Source organism: Rhinopithecus bieti, unplaced genomic scaffold (genome assembly GCF_001698545.2).
Source record: "Rhinopithecus bieti isolate Rb0 unplaced genomic scaffold, ASM169854v2 scaffold_33891, whole genome shotgun sequence".
NCBI classification, from domain to species: domain Eukaryota; kingdom Metazoa; phylum Chordata; class Mammalia; order Primates; family Cercopithecidae; genus Rhinopithecus; species Rhinopithecus bieti.
In genome coordinates, this window is record NW_016814426.1 from 269680 (window position 1) to 279707 (window position 10028).

Below are 10028 nucleotides of genomic sequence, written 5' to 3' on the forward strand. Positions count from 1 at the left end.
AAAAAAAAAAAAAAAAAAATTATAATAATTTAAATAAATAAATATTTTAAAAAGCAGTGTGGGCCTTGTATTCTGAAAACTATTAAACAGTTTTTGGAGTGCAGTGGTGTGATGTCAGCTCACTGAAACCTCTGACTCCCAGGTTTAAGCGATTCTCCTGCCTCAGCCTCCCAAGTAGCTGAAATTACAGGCACTGGTTACCATGCCCAGGTAATTTTGGTATTTTTAGTAAAAAAAAAAAAGGCTACTGTGCTCGGCCTATAAAACATTATTAAAATAAAGAAGATCAGCTAGTTGTGGTGGCTCACGCCTATAATCTCAGCACTATGGGAGGCTTAGGCAGGAGGATCGTTTGAACCCAGGAGCTCGAGACCAGCCTAAACAACATAGGAAGACCTCGTCTCTAGAAATAATTATGATGATGATGATGATAATGATAATAATTGGCTAGGCACGGTGGCTCAAGCCTGTAATCCCAGCAATTTGGAGGCTGAGGCGGGTGGACCACGTGAGGTCAGGAGTTCGAGACCAGGCTGACCAACATGGTGAAACGCTGTCTCTGCTAAAAATACAAAAATGAGCTGGGTGTGGGCCAGGCGCAGTGGCTCACGCCTATAATCCCAGCACTTTGGGAGGCCGAGGTGGGTGCATCACGAGGTCAGGAGATTGAGACCATCCTGCCTAACACAATGAAACCTTGTCTCTACTAAAAATACAAAAAATTAGCCAGGCGTGGTGGTGGGCACCTGTAGTCCCAGCTACTTGGGAAGCTGAGGCAGGAGAATGGCATCAACCGGGGAGGCGGAGCTTGCAGTGAGCCGAGATCTCGCCACTGCACTCCAGCCTGGGCAACAGAGCGAGACTCCGTCTCTAAATAAATAAATAAATAAATAAAACTACAGTAATCAAGATGAATGGTATTGGCATAAAGATAGGCATCTAGACCAGTGGAACAGAATTGAGGGTGCAGAAACAAACCTTACATTTCTGGCCAGTTGATTTTATTCTCTTGATAGTTTAATATACTTTTTACTGAAGTAAAACATGCCATGAACGCACCCATGCAGCCACCACCCAGATCAACAAATAGAACATTCCCAGTGCTGCAGAACTACCCCCGGTGTTCCCTCGGTCAGTATCCTGCTCTTCTTAAAGGCAGCCACGCTTTTGACTTCTCACACCTACATTCGTTTTTGAGCTTCACATAAATAGAATAACCCCTATGTAGTTTTTGGTGTCTTGATTCATTCTGCTAATGTTATATTTTTATATTTGTTCATGTTGTTACATGCAGCAGTGTGGTTTTTTTTTTCTGCACATTATTTTTAAAGTTGAGATATAATTCATGTATCATAAAATTCACCTTTAAAAGTGTACAATTTGGCCAGGTACAGTGACTCACGCCTGTAATCCCAGCACTTTGGGAGGCCAAGAAGGGCAGGTCGCTTGAGCTCAGAAGTTCGAGGCCAGCAATATGGCACAACCCCATCTCTACAAAAAAAATAGAAAAAGTAGCAGGACATAGTGGTACGTGACTGTAGTCCCAACTACTTGGGAGGCTGACGGGGAGATTACTTGAGCCCAGGAGGTCGAGGCTGCAGTGAACCGAGATGGTGCCATGGCACTCCAGCCTGGACAATAGGGCCAGACCTTGTCTCAAAAAATAAATGAATAAAGTAAAATAAAATAAAAGCATGTTCAATAATGTGCAGTCATTACCAGCAGCTAATTCCAGAACATTCTAACCACCCCCCAAAGAAGCCCCAAGTCCATTAGCCATCATTCCTCACTTTCCCTCTCCCCAGCCCCTGGACATTTCATATCAATGGAATCATATAATACAGGGTTTTTCATATATGGCTTCTTTCACTTAGCATACTATTTTTGAGGTTCATTTATATTGTACCACGTACTAATATTTCATTCTTTTTTATGGCTTAGTAATATTGCATTGTTGACCAGGCGTGGTGTCTCACACTTTTAATCCCAGCACTTAGGGATGCCAAGGTAGGAGGATCCCTTGAGCCCAGGAGTTCAAGACCAGCCTGTGCAACATAGGGAGACCCCTGTCGCTATCAAAAAATTTTGTAATATTAGCCATGTGTGGCAGCTCACACCTGTAGTATGAGCTACTTGGGAGGGTGAGGCAGGAGGACTGCTTGAGTCCAGGAGATCAAGGCTGCAGTGAACTGTGATCACACCACTGCACTCCAGCCTGGGAAACAGGGTGAAGCCCTGTCTCAAAAAAAAAAAAGTTTAGCTTTGTGTGAATATACTGCATTTTATTTATCCCTTCATTAATTCATGGACATTTAAGTTGTTTCTTTTTTTTTTTTTTGAGACAAGTTCTCACTCCGTGCCCCAGGCTGCAGTGACACAATCTTGGCTCACCGCAACCTCCACCTACTGGGTTCAAGCTAGCTTCCCAACTTGGCCTCCCAAGTAGCTAAGACCACAGGGGGACACCACCATGCCTGGCTAATTTTTTTTTTTGAGACGGAGTCTTGCTCTGTTGCCCAGGCTGGAGTGCAGTGGCTGACCTTGGCTCACTGCAACCTCTGCCTACCGGGTTCACGCCATTCTCCGACCTCAGCCTCCCAAGTAGCTGGGACTACAGGTGCCGCCACCACGCCCAGCTAATTTTTTTGTTTCTCCGTGTTAGCCAGGATGGTCTCGATCTCCTGACCTCGTGATCCGCCTGCCTCGGCCTCCCAAAGTGCTGGGATTATAAGCAGGAGCCACCGTGTCCGGCCATAATTTTTGTATTTTTTTATAGAGATGGGGTTTTGTCATGTTGCCTAACCTGGTCGCAAACTCCTGACTTCAAGCAATCCATCTGCCTTGGCCGCCCAAAGTGCTGGAATTACAGGCCTAGCCATACTGCCAGCCTTTGTTTCCACTTATTGGTTATCATGAAGAATTATACTATAAACATTTTTGTGGAATTTTTCTTTTTCTTTCTTTCTTTCTTTTTTTTTTTTTCCTTTTTTTGAGACAGAATCTCGCTCTGTCGCCCAGGCTGGATCGAGTGGGTGCAGTCTCGGCTCACTGCAACGTCTGACTCCCTGGTTCAAGCGATTCTCCTGCCTCAGTCTCCCGAGTAGCTGGGACTACAGGCACCCACCACCATGTCCAGTTAAGTTTCGTATTTTTAGTAGAGACGGGTTTCACGATGTTGGCCAGGATGGTCTTGATTTCCTGACCACGTGATCCACCCACTTCAGCCTCCCAAAGTGCTGGGATTACAGGCGCGAGCCACCACTCCCGGCCAATCTGAAGTACTTTTAAGCGTAGCCTGGTCGCTAATTCTCAGCCTGACACCCAGCTATGTGGCCTCCTCTTGACACTGCGCAGGGCGCTTTGGTTGGGCAACACATTGTGGAGGTTAAAATTCAGTGTGTCTCCATCCATATGGTCATTCCAAATGAGGATTTGGATTCCATGTCACAATCCCAGTGCTCAGTGAGCATGCTGTCCAAGTCACTTGGGAGCCTCTCCTGGTGAAGGAGGCCCATTCTGCCATAGCCACTGCAGCTGCTCACGGAGGAGTAGCCCCCAGGGCACTCGTCTGCATGGGGTGGCGCAGAGGCACTTGTAAAGGTGTCTCCTCTGGGGTCAGGTGGTTCATACCTGAGGTGTGGGGCTTGATGTTTCCCATGTGAGGCAGGGCACGGCCATCAACTGCAGATGTCTGCTGAGCGTGTCCAGGGTGGGTATGGGAGCTGGGAGGCATCATTTTGTTGTGAGATGCCTGGCTGCCATAGGTCGACATGACTGAATGAAGGCCCATCATGATCTGGCCCAGAACCTGGCTGTTGGGTTGGGCTACCCCAGGATCCGCTGGTGTCGTAATTGTGGGGGAAATAAAGATAGATCAGACTGTCACTGTGTCTATGTAGAAAACGGAAGACATAAGAAACTCCATTTTGTTCTGTACTAAGAAAAATTATTCTGCCTTGAGATGCTGTTAATCTGTAACCCTAGCCCCAACCCTGTGCCCGCAGAGATATATGCTGTGTTGACTCAAGATTTAGAGGATGTAGGGCTGTGCAGGATGTGCTTTGTTAAAAATGTGTTTGCAGGCAGTATGCTTGGTAAAAGTCATCACCATTCTCCAGTCTCCAGTACCCAGGGATACAATGCACTGCGGAAGGCCACAGGGACCTCTACCCGAGAAAGTCTGGGTATTGTCCGAGGTTTCTCCCCACTGAGACAGCCTGAGATATGGCCTCGTGGGAAGGGAAAGACCTGACCGTCCCCCAGACTGACACCCATAAAGGGTCTGTGCTGAGGAGGATTAGTGAAAGAGGAAGACCTCTTTGCAGCTAAGAGAAAGGCATCTGTCTCCTGCTCGTCCCTGGAAATGGAATGTCCCAGTGTAAAACCTGATTGTACATTCTATTTACTTGGATAGGAGAAAACCGCCTTATGGCTGGAGGTGAGACATGCTGGTGGCAATACTGCTCTTTACTGCACTGAGATGTTTGTGTAAAGTCAGACATAAATATGGTCTACGTGCACATGGAGGCACAGCACCTTTCCTTAAACTTATTCATAACACAGAGGCCTTTGCCCGCATGTTTTCCTGCTGACCCTCTCCCCACCACTACCCTATAGTCCTGCCACATCCCCCTCGCTGAGATAGTAGAGATAGTGATCAATAAATACTGAGGGTACCCAGAGACCAGTGCCAGCGCCACTGGTCCTCTGTATGCTGAGCGCCGGTCCCCTGGGCCCACTTTTCTTTCTCTGTACTTTGTCTCTGTGTCTTATTTCTTTTCTCAGTCTCTCATCCCACCTGATGAGAAACACCCACACCTGGGCCCACTTTTCTTTCTCTATACTTTGTCTCTGTCTTATTTCTTTTGTCAGTCTCTTGTCCTACCTGACAGAAATATCCACAGGTGTGGAGGGGCTGGCCCCCTTCAATAATGTCATTATGGGGAGGAGAGTCAGAAGTCAGCAACTCCTCCAGGAGTCCCGCTGCACAGTTACACGGACTCTCAGCTCCACAACTTGATTTGTGGTCCTGGAGCGTTTGCATAGGCATCTGGGGCAAAGGGCTCGTGTTGGACTGGCACTACGTATTTTTTTTGTAGTTTGGCTGGGCGAATTCACACTGGTGTTTGGTGGCACAAATGAGTAGCATGGCGTCTGCTGCATCATGGTGCCAGGTGCGAACTGGGTCGACACAGTTAATGATGTCAGTACTCAGAGAAGGTTGAGATTATCCAAACCTTTTCCATGTTTTGGGATTGCTTTTCTCAGACATACTGGGTGGAGTAGGGGCCATCTTTGCCGAAGATGGCGGGTACCCCACAGAATGCACATCCCCATCTCTAAGATCTTCCCCTTTGGTTATAATGGGTGAAAGTCTCCCAGTAATAGTACTAGCATTTGAGCTAGTTCGAGGGCGAAATGTACTCCAGCTATCAAAGTCATCATTGCCGTGAGATGACTTGCAGGGCTTTTGGAAAATTGGGGTCCAGGGCTGTCCTCGGCACGGGCCCCCTACCCTGCCCCGCTAGACTGCAGGGGTGCTTTTTTCGTGGCATCTCGGCTTTGCATCCGAGCGCATTTGCTGTTGTTGTCCATGGATGCAGCTCTTGTCCTAAGACATCTCCCACCCTTGCCGCCCTCTGGATTGAGCATACACCGAGCACTTTTTCCAGTTCCTTCATTCTGCGCCCGAGTCAACTTGCTGTGTAGGAACAGAAGATGAGGAAGTGAATTCCTCCAGCCCGCCGAGCTGTTGCTGTCGCCCTTATGCTTGAAGCAGGGCACGCTCTTGACCATCCACTCGCAGATCTGCCACAGCGCGAGCCGCTTCTCCGCCGAGCTCTGGACTGCCTGGTGCTGAGGTCGGCGTGGGACAGGTTGCGCCACGCGTTGCGATGGGACGAGCTGCTCCTGCGCTGCTGCCCCGCGAGCGGCCCGGCGGTGGCGGGTCCCGTGTGGGTGCTGCGGCAGCGAGGAGTGCAGGCCGCCCGCCTCGGGCCCTGGAGGTCCCCGCACAGCCCCCGGGGGCGGCGTCCCGGCGTCAGTGGAAGTCCTCGCTGTCCTCCAGCAGGCTCAGGTTGTTCATGAAGTCGGCGCTGACGGCGCCGGGCTGGAGGTGGCCGCGTGGGACCCGCGGAACTCCCGCCGGGGCAGCGGCTGGAAAACCGGGTCGACCTCCGTCCCCGGGGCGCTTCGGCCCTGGGGACCTCTCCTTTCCCCTCTCCTCCCCTCCCGTCTCCTCCCCTGTCCTCCGCCAGCCGCGGGTGAGCCAAGAAGGTGGAGAGCAAAGCACCGGGCGGAGGGGAGGGGCGCGAGGAGGAGGCGGAGATTCCGGGGACCAGGTCGGTTCCGCCTGAGACTGAAAGAAACTGGGAGCCAGGCGGGGCGGCGGAAGCGCGAGTCCAGAACTGAGCCCGGCGAGGCGGTGCGCGGCAAGGCTGCTCCCGGTCCGCTGCGCGGACTGGACGGCGGGCCGGAGCCCCGGGCCGGGGCGGATCTGGGCAGAGCGGGCGCCGCACTCCCGCAAACAGGGCCGTGGACCCCGCGGGCCGTGGCTCTCCCCGGAGGCGCGCCCTCTGAGCTGCTGCCTGTGGACTGCGGCACGGAGGCTGCAGAACTACGCGGCCGCCCGACTGACGGGGTCTGCCCTGGTTTATTTATTTTCTCTTTAAAGTAAGAGTGCAGAAGGCTTCCCCTTCTCTCATGCCACCTCCCCAAAGAGGGCCAATGTGGGTGACTTTCTGAGTGGTCCCCAAAGCAGATCCCGAGGCCCGCGCGTCGCGAGTCTTCTCTGCCAGGGCGCTGGTGGAGTAGTTTCTCAGCTGGTGCCTCTGGCCCAGCGAATCCTGCCGGATGGCGGTGGTTCTGGAATGCCCTGTGGATTCGCCCTAAGGCCTTGTAGGCCCGGGGACTCTGGGGATGTTGTATAAAGCAGGAAAATATGTAAATAGATCGCGGGGGGAAGGTAGCGTGGCCGAGCAGTCTAAGGCGCTGGATTAAGGCTCCAGTCTCTTCGGAGGCTGGGTTCGAATCCCACCGCTGCCAGTTTGGTGTGGTTTGTCCATTTTGTCACCCCATAGGTTACAAAAGGAGGATTCGTTGAAACTCTCCTTGGGCCCCACGCTTGCTCGGGATCTGGATTCCATTTGGCAGCGCGCAGCCGTCCAGTGTACGGGCTAGTTCCTCGGCGCTGGTGTTCACAGCAAGTGAGGTGGGTTCAGTTCTTCCCAGGTTCTAATGGTTGAGGTGGAAAGGCAACGGTATAAATACCCTGGATAGCCTTTTCTCCTTAACCAGGTGGAGATAGTGGTGGAATGTTGTAGGCTAGTCCTAAATGTAATACGTTTGAAGTAATGAGGTAAAAGTAGAAAGAACTGTTTCCGCCCGGTTTCGAACCGGGGACCTTTCGCGTGTGAGGCGAACGTGATAACCACTACACTACGGAAACCTGCTTAGCTTGCCTGTGCCATCGTAATGAGCCACCACACAGGGCGGTTTTTTTATTTTCTCATCCTAATTTAGAGCTTCCTCCATGCGTCCCTTTGAGCTTTGTTAATGAGCATAAGCACACACACAAAGATATTTCAGCACCTGGAAGGCTGAAGCGGCAGGATAGCCGGAGCCCAGGAGGTGGAGACTGCACTGAGCTGTGACTGCAGCACTACACTCCAGCCTGGGCGACAGAGCAAGACCTTATCTCGAAAGAGAGAAAAGAAAGAAACGAGAAAAGGAAGTTTTCATGTGCAATGTGGTGGCATAAGTGGGCACGGGAGTCCTGAGAGAGGATGTCGCGGCGACTGTGGGTATGGGGTTGAACAGCAGGGGCGCGCTGGCACCCACCATTTTCAAAGAGAAGAGACTTTCAGAAGAAGCTGCTTGGGGAATATGAGGCCACGCGTTCGTGAGTAGAGCTGAAGCTTGTGGGTCCAGAGAAATTGGAGTGGAATGAAAGAGGAAGTAGCCTAAAACACCATTTTATTGTTCTATTGTTTGGTAGAACTCTAGATTTTCCTAGCAGCCACTGCTGTTGGACATTTAGATTACTTTCCTCCCACCAACAGTATGCAAGCGTTATGAAGGCTACCCCTTGGCAACATTTGGCACTTTTCATTGATTTTTTGTTTTTTTAACTTCTAGCCATTTGTGGGTATGTAGTATTCCTTATGGTTTAAGTTTGCATTTAGCTGATAAGAAAAGATGGGCACCTTTTCATGGGTTTATGGCCCATGTGTTTATCTTACTGTGTGAAGTATCTCTTTAAATATCTTGTCCATTAAAACAAACAAAGAAAAAAACACACAAACAAACAGAAAACCCCAAGAAACAAAAAACGAAGAACTGGCATGGCATGGTGGCTCACACCTGTAATCCCAGAACTCTGGGAGGGCGAGGTGTGTGAATTGTTTGAACTCATGAGTTGAGACCAGTCTGGGCAACATTGGGACATCATCTCTACAGAACATCCAGAAATTAGCTGGGAGTGATGGCATTCCCTTGTAGTTTCTGTAGGTACTTGGGAGGCTGAGGTGAGAGTATTGCTTGAGCCTGAGAGATGGAGGCTGCAGTGAGCAGAGATCTCACTGCTGCACTCCAGCCTGGGTAGCAGAGCAAGATCCTGTTCCAATAAAAAAAAAAAAAAAAAAAAAAAAAAAAGGACTCTTGTATGTTTTTTTAATCTGGAAACTTCTAAATTTCAGCTTGTATGTTTAAGTGTAAATTCTATTTCATATAATTTTTTTGTTATGGTGTGAGGTTGGGATTAAGGTTAATTTCTTTCCCCTATGGATATCCAGTTGTTCCTGAACCCATTGTTGCAAAGACACTATTTCCACATTGAATTGCTTTGGTGCCTTTGGTGAAAATCAAATAACTGAGTATATGTGGGCCCAAATACTTTTTGTTCGTTTTTTGCTTTTCAATTAAAAATTTCAAATAGGCCAGGCATGGTGGCTCACCCCTGTAATCCTAGCGTTTTGGTAGGCTGAGGTAGGAGGATTGTTTAAAGCCAGGAGTTGGAAACCAGTCTGTGCAACATAGCAAGACCACGTCTCTACAAAAAAAAAAAAAAAAAAAGTTAGCTGGGCATAGTAGTGCATGCTTGTAGTCCCACCTAGCTGGGAGGCTGAGGCAGGAGGATTGCTTGGGCCCAGGAGTCCAAGGCTGCAGTGAGCTGTAATCACAGCAGGGCACTGCTACCTGGATGACAGAGTCAATCCCTGTCTCCAAATAAATAAACAAATAAGTAAATTAATAAATGTTTGCATTAGATGAATATGCCATGTTTTGTTTATCCATTTATCAATGAATGAACATTTATGTTGTTTCCAATTTTTTTTTTTTTTTTTGAGACAGATTCTCACTCTTGTCACCCAGGCTGGAGTACAGAGGAGCCATCATAGCTCACTACAATCTCCACCTCCTTGGTTCAAGTGATCCTTCCACCTCAGCCTCACAAGTAGCTGGGACCATAGGTGTACACTACCACACCTGGCTAATTTTTGTATTTTTTGTAGAGACATGGTCCCTATGTTGCCCAGGCTGGTCTGGAACTCTTGGCCTCAAGCAGTCCACCCACCTTGGCCTCCCAAAGTGTTAGGATTACAGGCATGGGACACCTTGCCTAGCCTTTGTTTCCACTTTTTTACTGTAATGAAAAATGATACCATATATATTTTGTGTACATTTTTTTACGTAAACAAAAAGATATATATAAAACTCTCTTTTATATATACCTAGGAGTGGAATTGATGGATTGTATGGTAACCCTATGTTTAAATTTTTGGCATAGCAAAGTGAAACTTGAAACTAGCAATTCCACTAATACCGTTTATTTATATGATATTTCCAGAAAAGGCAGATGAAAACAGAGGAAAAGCAGATCACTCCTTGTGTACCGCTGAGGCTGAGAGCCAGGATTGGCTGCAGTTGGGCATGTTGGAAATCTTTGTGGTAACGGAACTGTCCTAAAAGTGGATTGTGGTGATGGTTGCAGAATCCTATGCAGTGATTAAAAATCATTGAGCTGTAGC

At 48.9% G+C, this 10028-nt stretch overlaps 1 non-coding gene and 1 pseudogene across 1 annotated transcript; both read right to left on the reverse strand.

Annotated features, from left to right (window-relative positions):
- Positions 1–3309: 3309 nt before the first annotated feature.
- On the reverse strand, positions 3310–7064 carry LOC108514149 (forkhead box protein O1-like; annotated as a pseudogene).
- Positions 7065–7374: 310 nt separating this feature from the next.
- On the reverse strand, positions 7375–7447 carry TRNAV-CAC (transfer RNA valine (anticodon CAC)). The gene has a single exon. It is a non-coding gene; the product is annotated as a tRNA-Val (tRNA).
- Positions 7448–10028: the final 2581 nt, after the last annotated feature.